At 31.1% G+C, this 17,953-nt stretch overlaps 1 long non-coding RNA gene across 1 annotated transcript; it reads right to left on the bottom strand.

The window, feature by feature from the left end:
* Positions 1 to 5,066: 5,066 nt before the first annotated feature.
* On the bottom strand, positions 5,067 to 7,567 carry LOC121124667 (uncharacterized). Its single transcript, XR_005866371.2, has 2 exons — positions 7,397 to 7,567; positions 5,067 to 5,522 (listed from the first exon to the last, which is right to left on the bottom strand). It is a non-coding gene; the product is annotated as an uncharacterized lncRNA (long non-coding RNA).
* Between the last annotated feature and the right edge of the window lie 10,386 nt (positions 7,568 to 17,953).

Genomic DNA, 17,953 nt, shown 5'->3' with positions numbered 1-17,953 from the left:
TAAAACTGTTGTGGCAATTGACCCTGAGCTGTTTGATGATGTCCGAGATATCATGACGATTCAGAATTTTACCATGCTCAATATTTGAAGGTTTGATAGGTTGAAGCCTATCTTTGTAGCGTTGATGAACATCCTCCTCTTCAAGTTTCGTTATTAAAGTTACAAGGGAATGACGACAGTTGGAACATGTTCCATCATTCTTTATAATATATTATTTAGCCGTAGTTAAAATCTGACTTTCCACGGATAATACAATACACCATTCTACAACGGTAGCCACTTTTAAGCAAAAATAAAACAAATAGAATGAGGTCTCGATGTTTTCTTTACAAAAAGAGCACATTCTAGACTCAACCATTTGTTTTGACTTATTTGTAAATAAAGAAGAACCGGTATCTTAACCATTTTTGATGGGAATCTGTTAAATAGTTTTCCAATATTGTTTTTGGTTTTAATACCTTTACCATTTACTTCAGGCCCAATCTCTCCAATCTTCTCTTGACGACAAGAGACGACACTTCGTTTTTATCACCGCTAATTAAGGATGTTATTCTACTATTAGAGAGTGCTTCCACTGCTATGAAGAAGGGTAGTGAAGGCTCAAGGTTACTGGTTGTGGAACGGTAGCATAATTTTCAGCATGTTTTGAGTCATCTACACTAAATTACGATCAAGTTATCAGTAAAAAGTATAAAATATTTACTAATTTCGAAATGGAACTCTGAATTTTGTACTATCTAACAGTAAGTATTCAATTTTTTTTAAATCTAACCATAAAATATGATTATATTTTAGCTAAACATATCAAGAATTATGATACACAACTCATTAAATGGCAAAATCAACTGTTTAAATGGTCACAACAACGGGGGTAGTAGCTTTGGATGTTTCGTAACTAGGTTGTCTGACATTAGTTTCTTCAGTTAAAGATTGGGGTATGCTCATTAGGTTTTCCAATATTACATAGTCAATAAATATTACTTTTTTATCACTTAACCATTAGCTCCCAGAAATGGTGTTCAGAAAACTCATAAAAGGCAAAAACAACTGCTTAAATGGTCACAACAATGGGGGTAGTTACATTGGGTGTTGCATTATAATTAACAATTGTGTGTATCTTTCATCATAATAGTATAATCTATTATACAAGTATAAATAACGGGGGGGGGGAGGGGAATCTTTTTTGATGCCCTTAATAAGGATTAATATCGAAAGCTCATTACTACATAATTAGCTTTTGCACTAAATCTTTACAATGGATTTAATTCTAACATTTTTTTATTGTCTGTTACAGTATTAGGACCATAAACGCTATTCACATTTTCAGCAGCTTGCCTTGCGTTTTACCCTTGTTCAAAGAATAATTATAAAATAAAAGTGTTTTCTCTTGGGAAAAAACAATCTCAAAAATCTTTTTAAGATTTTTTTGTAAGAAATCGTACCATTCTAACACCATGTAATGTATACCGATCGCACTTATACAATATGAAATACAATAACTAAATCCATCTATTGGAAAAATAATGGATATAATTATACTTTTACGCCTATTATACAAAGAAAAATAATAAATTGGGACTTCTTGCTTTTCTTTATTTTTGTGAAAGATTACTTTTTATGTTGACGCACCACATATGTATATATTTTATTAACCTTTATTTTATCTTATGGGTCAAAATGATCCGTTTTCAAGTATAATTATGAAAAATACCTCTTTTTACTTTTTCAAACATGAAATTTCTTGAAAATGTAACAAAAAGCAATGAATATTTTGAATATTATCCCGTGGATAGAATAAAAATACGCTATATCGAGATTTATGAATGTAACAACTTATTATTGGTGCCTTTATATTCCATCCTATACTCAGTATTTTTATTACTCTCAAATACAAACAGATTTCTTATTATAAATACTTATACTTAAGATAAAAAATAAAATAAAATCCAAATTCTGAAGCTTAAAACTTCAAGAAAGTAATTATAAAACTATATTTAAAAAAATTTCACATCAATAATCTTTTATTTCTTTAACTATTTAAGCAAAAAGTCCTTGAGATTCATGAAACCTATTAGTCTTCAGATTTTTAGAAAAGTTCAAGAGGCGAAAATCTATTACAAATATGTCGTTGATCCCTTCACAACAATCTAATAAAGGTTTGCGTGCTTCCTATAACATATCTTTGCTGATTGCTAGATGTGGTAATGCTTACACAATTGGGTAGTAACAAAGACTATATATACAGTTGTATATAGGTCATCAGACAAAATTATGAACTCTATACCTCTCAAGAATAACTCAGTTCAAGAAAAAATAGATGAAATGCCAGAAAACGTAGAAAATAAATTGAGCAACATTCTTGGTGCAATATCATTTAACTTGCAGTTAGATGAATCTATTTTATTAGGAAATGAATACAACCTTCTCGCTTATGTTTGTATTTGTCATAGATGAAAAGTTAGTTTAAGAAATTATATTTGTAAGAAATCTTATTGTAAATACTATAGATTAGATTTTGAATATAATTTCGTCTAGTAGGAATGGAAGTCTACTACTCAGAAATTAAATAATAATGACAACTGCTAAGGAAATTACCAATTCCAAAATAAACAGGCCAACTAAAAATGCAAGCGATTTACATCACTAACAATAGAACACGTCATTATCTTTAGATATATATTTCTTGCAAAAAAGACCTAAAATCCCTTGTTAGTAAGCCAACAACTCCCCACTTTTAGAATTACTATTCCATAGCTGGTGGGAATAGCTCAAAGCTATAAAAAATGGTTATTTTGAAGTTAACCAATCAACGTTCAGAACACTGATAAGGGGAAAAGAAGCAAAAAAAAAAAAAAAAAAAAGCATATAAGAACAAAATACATAAATTCCAGTTTTAATTGGGACAATCAGCGTATGTTGAAAATTGATTTAAAAGGAAAGTCCAATTATAGAAAATCAACAGGCCTCTTTCAATAAATTATTAGGGTGTCCACAGATTAATCATTCGAGTTATGAAATTTGGTTTGACTTCAGAAACTATTTGAAATCAAAACTTTTTTGGGATCAATTACCAAACTGTTCTACATGGGAGCTGCACAATTAATGAGATATCACTTTATTTCTGATAAGAAAAATGAAATGATTAGTATTCTATATTATCAGGGTTTCTCAAACTGTAGTGTAAATCTCTCTCTCTCTCTAGTTTTACGAGAAGAACCCCCATAAATAGGTTAACCATTCACAATTGTACGTATTTTATATTCAGCTTGGTCATAATGATTGTACTGAGATTTTGATCATCTCTGAGCAGATACGTATTATAAATGTTTTTACTATATAAATCAGAAGTCACTTGTATAAATTTAGTTTTTAGGTGAAAATGTTTACATTTTCAAATGACAAGTTTCTAATCATTAATCGTCTAATTAGTGAAGCTAATTTTCTAAAAATCACATACAATTGAATACTCTAGGCAATTGGGTCACTAGCACCTCTGGAGAGGGGGGGCTTTTGCACTATTTTTTTTACAAATGAAGTACTAAATAGCATTTATTGCAATAGTAAAAAACCTACCAATATTTTTTCGTACTTGCAAAAACAAAAAAAAGTTATGAAGAATAATGTTGTGGAAAAAAATACTCTCGATAACTCTTTTATTTTTGCAAATATCACAAAAATTATATAACAAAATCTTCTGGGTATTAAAAATATTTTAATGTGATGTTAGTTTCTAAGTTTTATGTCAAAGGGTATTTCTTTTAAAAAAAATGAAAATTGACGTTCGATGATAAAGTGAGTAAATAAAGAGAGAAAAAATTGAAAAATTATTCAAAAAAAGACAGATATTTTAGTTAAGCAAAAATTGTATATGCAAACGAATCTCCAGACTAATTTCTACAAGCTTTATTTCATATACTAATCCAATATTTTATTGGAAATCCAATTTTTTGCACCTAAAAAAACTTCTTGATTTATAATTCAACCCCCAATCTAGTCTCCTTGAGCTTCAAAAAACAATTTTTGGATTTTGGGTATAGAATAAGACCTCTTATAGGACCCTCTCCAGCCCTGAAATTCGCCACCGTCGTCTTAGCCTGACCAGGTTTCAAAGAGACACATTTGCAAAATTTCATCCTTCTAAGTATCATTGTGTGGGCACCTATAAACAAAAAGACAGACACAAACTCTATTTTATATAGATTTATACAGAGAGTGGACGATTTTCAGGAATATACAAGAACGAACAATAACTTGTATTTTTGACATCGGAAAATTATATTGATAATTATTAAAAGTTTGTTATTATTTAAAAATGCATTGTTATTCTCAATCTTAGGTTCAAAAGGGCCCTATTCATTTCTAATTAAATAAGAGTATTTAAATATTTTTTCTGATCCACTTCATCTTCTTAAATTATGAAATTCTATCCATAGTGTGGAAATCACAAATAAAGTCTCCCTAATCTTTGTTAATATTATAATATTCCAACAAGTGATCGAATAAATTTAAATCAACTAATTGTAATTAGCCGCAACCCATAGATTCTGAAATAAATCATTTTAAGTATAACTTAATGAAAAAAATATAAACTCAATCAATATTTTGGAATGAATTTCAATATGAAAAATAAATTTAAAAGGAGCATCTAATTCAAAAACACCCTTGAAATTAACATCAATCTATTAAAACATCGATATTTCCTTCCATTGCAGAAGGATCAAAGCCCTCCGATAAACATAACATTTATATTTCTATAAATTGTATGATGAAAAATAGATGTTCGTCTGCTGTCGTTGCCCTTGTTTAGGAGGTAAAAATTAATCATTTCTAAATAAATAAGATTTATACGACTTTGACACAAGATAATACTCTTGAATTGAACCGAATATTGCCTGCGTATATGTAGTATTTATTATGTAGGAAAACGGACTAGATACAGGCCAACCTGCACTAGCCCAACTGGTTTTTTACAGCTGCAGGTTAGTGTAGCTGTCGAGCCCTCTTAATAACACCCGGGAATGCCGAGTTCTCCCGCTAGTACATAATAAACATGACAAATTGTTGGCTCAAAATGAGATTATACAATTACTCCCAATTAATAGTTGGTAATTAGAATAATTGGAGTTCAAATAACTTTATAAGACGTTATTGAACGGACAAATAACAACTTGTAAACCTCATATATAACTACATAAATAAACGCAATTATTCACAAAATGAACATAAAATTAATTTTTATATATCTGCCCAAGAAAATTTAGATTTAGTTGTGCTGGCTCGAGATTATTTTTACTGGACTTGAAGTTGAATGCTCTTGAAAGACCACTTTGATTCATGGTAAACTTTTTCTCTTGTGAAAATCGCATCCCTTCAGTGCAAATGGGCTGTGATCTACCATGACTAATTCCAGATTTGGAAGGGTTCATTTTATTAACCATATATGTCGAACCGGAGATTGGGAGAGTTTTAGCTCGCTCTATAGTTGAGTGACTGCGTTGTACTTCATGCAGGTTTGGATTCAACTAGATTTTGAAAAATAAAAATACTTACAATTATTACAAAAATATTTTTTTTTTTATCACTGTAATGATTTGTTATTTGTTGCTAAAGTCAACACGTTCCATCTATTGTTGTTATATAACACAAATGTGTGTACATAACAATTGAGACAAACATAGTTTTATAGGCGTGTATTGATAAATAGTAGTTAAGATTAAGGATATACACATTAGGGTAGCCTTAATAATCAAGGTTTTACTTTGACTTGTCTCACACTTCTATTTTGTTCTTCTTATAATAAAGCTTCACTCTGTAAAATATTTTTGACTTTCTTTTTTATTTAACACTCCTTAATGTTCTATATTGAAAATTAGGCCGAAAATATTTGACCTCTCTAATTTTGAATAATAACACAAATTTTGTGAGCAGGCATAAATATATTTTGTGCCAATAGCATTTAATTCTACAGACCTGGAATAATCATGCAGACTTTTATGTTACCACATGAGGGGAATATAAAAGAATTAAATTATTTGGAAAAAAATTTCAAAAGTGCAATTTCAAATATCAATTTTTTACAACACTTTATACTAAAGATAGGCGATAATACTTACTTCAAAGGGAGATCTTAACACCACGACTACCTAGTAAATTATTAGCAAAAATGAAGAAAGAAAACACGCAACAACTCTTTTTTCTTTCTCGATTTTTAAATGTAGTTTTTTCCTTACAAAAATTTCAACTCTATCAATACTGTCTTTACTGTTTTATTTGATTTTTTGCTCAAATGTTACACTTTGGACACAAGAATATATTTTCACTATAAAAACGGAGTGTGAGAGAAGGACAATAAAAGCATTGATTTTTTTAGTACAGAGTAAGGGCCACCCTAATGAACATTGTAGACTTAACACTAGTTTACATAAGTAATAGTATTGCACAACAAATGATAACCAAAAAAAAAATCTACTTAAAAATAAAATAGGTAAAAGATAAACTGGTCTCCCACATTCTATGTGCAATCAAAAAATGAAAAGACATAAATGTTACTCAACCATGTCATCATTTGACTTTTTTTCAAAGAACGTACACCAAATTTTAGTTTACTAAAAGTATCCGTTTATTAGATACGAGCACTTTATTGAAGTCCTCCTACGTTTCAAAACCATGTATTACAGTCCCTTGAAATGTTAAAATCGACAAATGAAACTGGTAGCAGATTTACCAATGAAATCAAAAGTTATCATTATCCTTTATACACAAAAAGTATTTTTTTTAAATGAATTATTTTTGTTTATATGGATCACTTTTGAATTTTGTTGTGTCAGTTCTTATTTAGTACTGAGGACCAAAGTCCAGTCAAGTCTGGTAACACCCAGTTCAATCCAGTTGAACTACTAGTCAGTACTTAAAGAATATAAAATCGATCCCTCGTCACATCATTTTTCTTTCTTAATTATTCTGTATTATATGTAATATAATTTATCATTTAACTAAATAAGTATATATTATATTAGTTTTATATTGCATTATAATGAAAACATAAATATTTTGTGAAATGATCTTAATATCTTATATTTGGCTTAATAGACCATCGACATTTTTAGGAAAAATTCAAAGAAGTTGTCTTAAGGACTGGCAGTCCTAAGGACCTACCCTAAGACTGGGCTGGACAGACGGACCGACACAAGACTAATGATAACAGTCTCAGACCAGTCTGGAATTTAAATATCAAAAGCCCGCACCAGTACAATGCATCTTTCGCAAAAATATGCTTAAGCGGAAGAATACATATTCACGTTTGAGGTTTTTGGATTTTAACTTCTTTTTTTTTTTTTTAAATAGTGAATTAGGAATGTCATCATTTGTAAAATAATGTATTAATAGCAAAACATACGTTGATTTGTGTATTTATATCCTTTTGATTCCAGCGTCTCCAGATTAATCTTATTTTGTTTGAATTTCGGGAATCGAATGTATTTTTTGAAGTTTTGACTGAGCAGCACCATAAGTGATCCATACTTCCTTTACTCTCCCCTGTTTGGTAGAGGTACAACGAATATCAACTGATTCTAAGTAGCAAATATGCATTGTAAAATCGATGTGTATTTGTTAAACATAGAGAGGAAAAATATTATTGGAGGAATCAATCTTTTGTGTTGGTTGATTGGTTGGAGTGATGCAGCGTACTTACTATTATGTCTCTCTCTGTCTTGTTTCTTCTCTCATTTCATATAGATCTATTAATTTATTGTTGGAGGATTTGGATAAAATAAATTGACTGTCTATTAAATACACTTAGATGTAATTTTCTTTCAATTACAGACAGATGTAGATTGTACGTACCTATAATCCAACCAGACAATATAAATCAATGATAATACCTAATTAGTTAATTATGAACAATAATTAATATATTATATCTTATTTATGTTAATTTTATGAAAGTGGATGCCGAACTTCATGATCTATGTTAGTTACAGGTAGTAGTCACTTGAATAGCTCGGATAACTAGAGTGTCGACAAAAAGACAGACAAAGTTTGTTCTAATAATATACTCGTAGATATGTTCACCCCTATTCTTTTCTTTTTAATATGACACGCTGAGCTACAGTTATACAGAGTGTTATTTCTTAGCATAGAGCTACTTCACTAACACAAAAAAATATCCTATGTATTTTATTATCAGCTGTTGATTCCCTCGTTTTACTTGATACTATATGGCTATTTCATAACCTATTCTTTTTGATAAATAAGCGAAATAATTTACTTTTGCTCCGTTTCCAAAAGGACATGAGTACAATTTCTTGTTAATCTAATCAAAATTATACCATTAAATTATATATATATATGCATACTATGAACGAACTCATCAACTACTAAAAATTCTTGTTTAGCTTAATTTATAGGGAGAATCAGAATCATTCAAAATACTACATCGTTCAAAAGCCGCGGGATTGAAACATTGTTTTGCATGGACCTCCTATGTTTATATATATATATATAATAGCTGTAGTAACTGGCATTGTCTGAAGTATTTAGACGTTGGCTAAAACAAAAAACTTTTCTTTTATAATATAGGTAAGGGTGATATTTTTGCTAAGAATAGAAAAGCGTGCGAGGAGAAAGGAATAAATACGCATGGCATCATTGATTAAATAATATACATCTTCTTCTATCAAGAACGTTATCATTTCCGCCTTTATTATTCAATATTAATATAATATTAGATGCTGATAGTCGATAGAGAACTGAATAAAATGCCAAATATAACGTCGCCTTCTGTCTGGATTTTGTAATCTAATTTTTATATTATGACAATTAATATTTAATACTATTTGTATCATACAATAAATTATAACTAAGATTAACACATTTTCTTGATAATATTATTTTGATTAAATAGTACCAAGTAAAGCTAAATTTTGGTAAAGGAAAGCTTCTATATGTAGTAACATTTCAGTTCAGTTGTAATGTTAAAAAAAATTTACGTCCAAAAGAAAACAGAGGAACCAGATAGTTGAAGTTGTATTTGCGGGCGCGCTTGCGCAAAATACGATTCCCTACCCTAGGTATCGGTTTGACTTTATCGGTTCTGGTTCTAGGAGTTCAAGAACTGGAACCGTAAGACCGAGTAGGACTCAATCTTACCGATTAATAATTCCTAAGGACTGATGAATAGTAAAAATGATAGAAATAATAAAAGAAAACATTAAAGAGGGGGGGGGGGAGACTGATAAGGAAATCAGTCCTTGGACCAATACAACACTAGTTAGTGCATTAAAAAAAAAAATTTTTTTTTTAGAAAAAACTCATTTATTTCCTCCATTTTTAAAAAAAATCAGATTTTTAGATTTTACAACGAAACTTGTCCAAACCGAAGTTGCACCGAATTAATTAAAATTTTAACAGTCTCAGCCCGATTTAGGATTTCCAGACCGAAAACCAACAGGCATATATTTATAGTTATTCTAGTAGGTATGTATTGTCAGTGTACCTGCCGGTATGTAAAAATTAAAGAAACCTAAAATAAACGAGTTAATCCTGACAATTTAAAGAATATTTGGAAGGAGAGCAGCTTAGATGTCATGACGTCGTATTATATCAGCAGCAAGCCACTGATAAGAGGAAGTAAATAAACGACAATACAACTCCGTATATAGCAAGGACGTATAGCCTAGAATGACTCGGATGTTGATTCTCAATTCTACTCCGTTTCCAACAATTACTTATACTTATAATCAGTCATGGGTTATTGGAGCATTTTGGGCATGTTAAAAAAAAAAACGAAAATCATGATGGTAACCCTTATAATTTGATAATATTTTGGAGGAGAGCAGTAATGCCTACAAGTCCAGCAAGGACATACAATTATAACTCTGCAAAAAATCCTCAAGGTTAAATTCCGTCTTTTATGAGCTCACGGAAATATTCCATCAGATTTCATATGATATGTAGTAGAAAAGATATTCACCTCTAATGAATGAAATAATCTTAGTAAAAGAAAATTTACTCTTCAATTTGCCAACTCCAAAAAAACCGGGCGGATTGCAAAAATACTCCTGCTTTTCATCACTATTTATAACTCCTGAGCCAACCCTCATTGTAACTCTCCGTCTTTCATGAGCACACGCTCTACTTATAACTTTGTACTTAGATGCTATCTTCGTAAAGATTAAACAATAATGATAGCATCTTTGGAAAATTAAAAACCTGCTCATTTTGCTAACTAGAAGAAAACGCTCTCACATTCTAGGTCATATTTTATACATATCTGCGTATTGTTCTTTTCTGAAATAATTTCCTTAAATATGAATGAACAACGAAAAGGGAGAAAAGAGTGCTGCGTATTCCAATTTTCATGACGTATTCTAGTACTCTCTCCTTTATCTTATGTATCTTTTTTAAAGTAATACTTTAATTTGGACAACATCCTAGTGCTTATCTACTATTCCAATGCAGAAAAAATGATTAATGGACCCATTCCGAAGATACTGTGAGCCAAGTGTTTGAGTCTTTCTCCCTATTTTTTTTTTTTTTTTTAATAAATATTCAACATGAACGGCAAGGAGTTACATATATCTTTTAGTTATTAATTATTTAATTGTTCATTATCTCTCAGCTTTCGTTTATTTCTTACCTTTACCCTCATTTAATTATTAATTATGTCAACTAATGCATGTACGACTGTGATCTTAATTGAATATTACTCCATGTGTATACAATACAGGCATGAAAGTCTAATTGAAGTATACCTATTAAGAAATGGAGAACACAAAAAAAGTATTTTCCTATTTCTTTGGCTAGTCAGTTAATATACATACGGGTATACCGGGAGGCTTATTAAAATCTGAACCCTTTCTTATTCAATAATTAATGAAGTTAGAGTGATTGAAATTAATTAATATTTAAATATATTAAAGCATAAACAATTAGTTCCGAAGCAAAACAAAACCTGAGCTCTCTTGCTTACGTGTAAGTCGAGAAAATGACACTTGAATGTGATCAACGAATTTCCAAATATAGAGACTCACAGCAGTTGTACGTCTCCAGGACCACCATTTACACCGTCAGCAAGTCCGAAACGTTGGAGAGGAAGAAGGGCTCAGTGAAAAAGGCCCTTGCATCATTTTGAAGTGTGTATTAGGTTGTGGAATAATATATTCCTTTATATATTTATGGAAGAAAAATTAAATGCATGTTATAATTATGGGTTGAAACGGCAATGAGGGTAATGCAAATTGACCTAACAATGTTTTTTTTAGAGTTGACGCTTTGAATTATTCTTTAAGGTAAATTTTGTGCAACTTAAAAAAAAAGATCAGCAATAAAAATATATATATTTGTCATATTAATAAAGAGTTCTGAGCTCCCTGCACCATCTTCAAATTGGTCCCCTTCACAACTTTTATAGAGACATGTAGACTTTTGGACTTACTTAAAGCTTTAGGGATATTTAATTAACATCTTTGATGAATTGCATTGAGAGAGGTTCCTAGTTTAGAGGCAGGGATGTTAATAGCATTATGAAAAGTGCTAAATAAGTATGTGTAAATGTTTACCCAGACCAGCGTTTCTCAATGTGAGTGCCAAGGCAGACTGGGTGCTCCCTGACAATGTCAGCGGTACCGCCAAAAATTAAGTAGTTTGGCATATGATTTTTGAAAAAAATATGTCATTTCATACACTTGGAATACATACATACATTATTTTTACATGTGAAAAGATAACCGTAAAAATCTATCTCAAGTAGCCATTAGTAAAAAAAATTCAAAGTTATCATACTTTAACCTCTTACATCTATCCTTAAATAATTGAAGATCTATAGAAAATACTCTATCAACTGCTATGACGACAGCAGTGTATAAATCAGAAGATAGCATTTGTGCTTGATCTAACGGCAAGTCTCACAAATATTCAAATTACTTTTAATAACAATTATTAAATTGGTATAATTATAATTAGTCTTTTGATGTGCATAGTGCACAAAAATTTTGAGAACCACTATCTTAGAGGACACTTAATTACAAGGTTTCATGCACTATTATCCAGTTAAGCCTGATAATTAGTTTGAGATTGAACACAGGGTTCTCAAGTTTTTGAACTTATGCTTGCGTGATATTTTGAGATCTTATGTCAATTTACTACAGCGTTTTCCAAAGTGAGCGATACAACCCCCCTGGAGTGGCGCTTTGATGTCAGAGGATGGTCATTCAAAAAGGAGTGATTGGGGGTGATATAGCAAAAGTTGATTACATATTCTTACATAAAACTCTGCACGTCTCGGGCACCTGGACAACATACAAGAAAACGCGCGCTGGTTAGAAATAGTTCACGAATATGTTATTTTTTTAAATAAAAATATAGTAATACGGTTTTTCAATATAGATTTTATGAGTTAAAATATATAAATATTTATTCATAATAGGACAATTAAAAGAATTCAAGACGAAATAAGCTGCAATATAATATTCATTAATTATTTCAAAAATAGAAGGACACGCCTGAAAAATTAATATTCATAACTTGAACATTATCAAATTAAAGTTTGGCAACCTTTCTAGATTTGAGCTTGTTTGCTGATGATCTTTTTCTGCCTTTCTGTCGAATGTTGTCATTGAGTTGAGAAACCAAATTTTTTCCGATCACGTTGAAAAAGATTTGTGAAATCTTGGCAAGAATGCTTTCCCGTTTGTCATCTTGATCACGCACAGTATCAACCATTGCTTCGATTGTAGTTACTGAGCTCTTTCTCGACTCTTTATGGTGGATTTCTTTGATGTGAGCAAAGCTAGGGTGTAACTCCTACACATTTCAGAGGAATGCTGAAGTATTCTTGTCTTTGGAAGCAGATATAAATAAATTTAAAATTGTATAGAGGGTCGAAGATGAGGTGAACTTTTCTATTGATGTTATGTGGGTGACTAATTGAAGTCTGGAGCTCACCACCACAAAGAAACTTCCTGTTGAGTGGGAAGTTATCAACTAATACGGCAACAACGATATATTAGATTTGATAGAGGGTTTTCATAATTAGAGTATATTTGCTGAAGAGGAATTCAGCGTTTAATTTGACAACCACATCCATTTAGTTTCTTCCAACGGATTTGATCATAAATGTATAGGATTTTTGTGGGTGCCGTCATAACCTTGACGGCATCCAGGGGCACAGCACTTCACCTTAAACTTAATAGTCACGATCGGAATCATGAAACTATAAATATAGTTATATCGGGATTATATCAATGTTCTTCATTATTGATGTCTTTATATTTTATCCTATACTCAGTAACTATTACTCTTCAATGCAAACAGACTACTTAGAATAAATACTTATACTTAATATATTAAGTGTATATTAAACGTGAAATTACAGAAAAGTAAGAGTCATAAACTAAAACCCAAATGATGTACCCTAACACTTTAAGCAAGTACTTAAAGGACATCCAGAAATTATAAAGCTGTATTAGGAAATTTTTTGCATCAATAATATTTTAATTGTTTTAACACAAAAAAAATGAAGTCATAAAAACTATTTTTCTGATGGTTCGAGAAAAGTTCGAGTACATCAATCCTAACATATACGTTGCAAATATTAAAATTATTCAGTAATATTAAATTACTTTTTTATAAAATTTATTTTTTATTTCTTCTCATTATCAGTTGTCCAACTATGTGTACATTTGATTTTGACACTCCACATGAGAGTAATTTCTATTACTTGAGCCACTTGCAACAAAATTTAGGCCTAACACTTTTTTTTATTCGTGTTGGAAGTCAATACAGTGCCTTGGATCGTTTGAGTATACGAATTAGTTCGTTGGGCTACAATTTTTTTTCTCTTCGAAATGAAAAATATTGATTATATTCTTAAGTATCACTTGAGAAAAGGAACTTAAAAGAAACTTTTGAAATTGAACCACATAACTTTAAAATTGAAACTTCTGAATCCCTTTACAAGAAGAGAATGTTGTTAAAAAAAAGTAAATTCCAAGTGGCTATAGAGGAAAAAAACCGCTCTTTGAAACTTTAAAAACATTACTTTTTCATCCAAATATAACAAGAAATCGAATTAACAGGTCACCCTACATAAAGGACTTCCTAATACACACGTTAAAATAAAAAATTAGAAGAAGTTTACTTTTTCTGTTACCACTGACCTTAAAAAAAAAAAATTTACGACAATTACGAGTTTCTTCTTATTGAAAATCGATTAAAAAAACGCATTCATGGTTAAAAAGGTAATTTTTGGGGTATGGGGTAGATTTTAGCGGCTGTTTTTTTTTAAACAAACGTAGTCACTAGAAAATTTTGACTAAAGTTAAATTTACTCATTTTCATTAATTAATACCCCCCCCCCCCTCCCATACTTCAAATATTTCAATATAAATAAAATATAATAATTTCTAAATTTTAAACAATATCAAAATTAAAACTTTTTGTCGGTTCTTATTGGATATTCAACAGTCACAATTTCTTAAACAATCAAATAGAAACTATATAAAAATCATTTAGACAATATATTTGTAAGTAAAAAACTGAATATGAGAAATGAAATCTGGATTGAATATTTATTGAGCTCCTTATAAGTGAGCATATTAAAATAGTTTAGTCAAATAATAAATAATTGGAAATTTTTAAACATGTTTTAAAATTTTATATTATTTAAATTTAACGTCATAATTCAATTTTTTGTAAGTAATATTGTAAAGCTTAATTTAATAATAATTAACTCAAAATATCAAAAAGTATCAAATCTAAAGGGTGATTCAAAAAGAGTAGTCTTTGGATTGTAGAAATAAAACACATAAAATATTATATTATGGTCAAAACTTTATTATGAACCGAAAAAACAATCCTTTACAATTATTTCTAGAAAATAATGCCCTTCATATGTTGGCCGCAACTGGCTTTTAAATGGTCCATTCTTTCGCGCCAATTTTCGATGACGCGTTCGAGCATTGTGACCAAAATCTTACGAATAACTCGCTCAATATTTGCTTCTAATGCTTCAATCGTCACTGGTTTATCCACATATACTTTTGCTCTTGCGTAGCCCCATAGACAAAAGTCCAAAGGTGTGATATCACACGAACTTTGTGGCCAATTCACCGGGTCAAAACGTGAAATTAATTGCTCACCAAAATGATGTCCCAATAAGTCCATTGTTACACGCGCTGTGTGGCAAATGACACCGTCTTGTTGGAACTAAATATCGTGGAGACCATGTGCTTCAATTTGAGATACCAAAAAGTATGTTACCATGGCGCGATAACGTTCACGATCTTCGGCTACACTCTCGGCTACGGCCGCAATATTTTCTACGCTACGAGCTGTACGCGGTCTACTAGACGACGGGACATCCCAACAAGTTGCTGCCCCTTCAAATTTTTCGATTATTCTGCGAATTGTGGATTCTGAAGGTCGATTATCTGGATCATAAGTTGGGCGTCATTTGCGAAAAACTTCTTTCACCGAACGCTGATTTTCATAGTACAATTGGACAATTTGTACACGTTGTTGTGACGTTTATCTTTCCATTAAGAATTGTAAAACAATACTGAGTAAAAATGACGTAAGAATTTGACAGAACTCGTGAGCGACTGTCAAAAAATCCCTACTGGAAAAAAACCGCTCGTTTTGAATCACCCTTTATCATTGCCAGTTAATATTCTTTAGAAGTCTGCTTATGTTAATCATTCGTCACTACGTGTCAAGGAGTAATTCATGAATGAACTTTTAAATCATTCACTTGAAAAATCATTCAAAACAATAAAAATCTCTTGACTTTCTTCATTAATCGTTCCTTAGTCACCAAAGAAACCTATTCTGAGGTTTGCACTTCTTTTACATTAGCATCGAGGTGAAGATGATGAGAGTCACTCGAAGCTCCTCTTGGAACTCTTTCCGAAGAAATAAGAAAACTGAGACTAGGAGACGAATAGAGAATTTTTCTTGCCAAACGAACGTTCCTCACGAATAAATGAGATAGATTTCCAAATATGATGTCGTTTGGTCGAATAATTAATCAAATCACAACCCATGGCCATAATCTGATAAAATCAAAGAGTTTTTTAGTCACGTAGACATATTAAAGAAGATTGTTAATTTCAAACTATGTGTTTCCAGAAAATGCGTGAACTCTCCATGTATATAGTATATAGTACTCACTGGATGGATGTCACGAAGAGCGACAAAAGGCTTCCTTTAAGCCCCGGCAAAGAATCTTATTTAAATTTCCATCGATCGGAGTAATCAGTAATGTATTTGTTTTTCTATGACGTAATGGTGGTAACAACCTTATAACGATATGGTTCGAACTTGTAAGTAAATCACACTGATTTGAACACTAAACCGATGAAACCGTTCCAATTTCATTCGTATCTTCCCTTTTATCTAATTTCATAACTTTTTTCTTCTTGAAGAAGAAGAAATATTTGAAATTATTTAAAAAGGAAAAGGTCTTGTCAAAAGGTCCTCAAAATAAAGAAGAAGCTATAGATAGACTCAAAGATAATAATAATAAAAAGGGAGAAATTATGCGTTCTAAATAAGTGCGTAAACACTTCAGTGAACCTACCTTAAGAATCCCATTGCATAATAAGTGACGGAAGAAGCAGAAGTTGCTCTCAAGTAAAATATTCTTAACATATTTGGCATCTGAGGTACGGAAAAGGTTGATGAGTCTGTATCGTATCTTTTCAGCCACAAGAACATTTCACTTATTTCAATCTAAGTTGAAAACACAGTTAGCTTTGAGTCTAGGTAACTGTATGTCTCATAAATAACAACATGCAACTTGTTGAGAGTTCATAAACAATATTCAGCAAAATATTTTAATGCTTGATTCTCTGCAGCCCATCAAGGATGGGGTAAAAATCTACAGATTTGCACCATGTTATCTCATCTACAATTAAATTGCACACTCGATCCTTTTCGTCCAAAGTGTTACATCTCAATGCTGATGGTCTTAGCAAGTTAGGACAGTACCCCCAATCTCAAGAAACTTTGAAATTCAGTCTGTATTGATGAAACATTGGGTAGTTTGAACTTTGCTGAGAGAAATCTGTAGCACGATGAACTTTTGTAGTAGGCACTGAAAGTAAAAGTCTTGAACTTATCCGACTGCATCACGGACCTGAATAGATATAAGAAAATGTTGCAGTTTAGAAAGGTATGGCTGCATTGTAGAGATTATGTGTTTCGCATTTGTCAGAGATGTGAGTTTTGCCTTTTTTTCTTGTTGCACTCTTTTTATCGCCCCATTTTTGAGATAAATATGCTGTTTGAGTTTTAGCAATAGATAAAGTTCTTCGGATTTACCGGGTGCAGAGACTGTAGAGATATCCATGAAAATATTATCTGCAAAAAATGTTTTTCAAAGCCTTATATCTTATTATTAGTATATTTCATAATCATACCTGCTGAATGTTTTTCAAGTAAAGTAAGACGAATCGGGCTCTTATCTTGAATACAACGTAGAAAAAGACGAGGTTATCGAGTTACTTTGGGGGAGGATTAGGTAAATCAAACATAGTGGGGATTGCATTAGGTATCGGTCCTTTTTTTGGGGCGTTGGCTTTCTAATTGTTGAAAAATTTATCGCAGCACAATAAGTCACCCGCCCATTTTCATTTTGGATTAAGGAAACTGAAAAGTCAATGAACTAAGTCTTCTTTGTTGAAGTGACAAATTTTTAATCAAGCCATTAAAATATGGAAGCGATATTAAAGTGTCTTTTAAGGGGCTTAAAGTTTATTATAACCAACTTTCTAATTAATATTCGTTGAAATGTTTAATTTTTTGAAGATTTATTTACTTATCTGTCTTGTTGATACACACTAAACGTTGGGGGGGGCTACTGTCGTACATTTACCAATAGTGCCTGTAACTAGACCTCTATATGTATATGCTCTGCTTTGTGGATGAACGACTATGTTGGAAGAAATATTCA

This window comes from Lepeophtheirus salmonis, chromosome 9, assembly GCF_016086655.4.
Source record: "Lepeophtheirus salmonis chromosome 9, UVic_Lsal_1.4, whole genome shotgun sequence".
In the NCBI taxonomy this organism is placed as follows: domain Eukaryota; kingdom Metazoa; phylum Arthropoda; class Copepoda; order Siphonostomatoida; family Caligidae; genus Lepeophtheirus; species Lepeophtheirus salmonis.
This window is presented reverse-complemented; position numbering and strand designations above follow the sequence as displayed.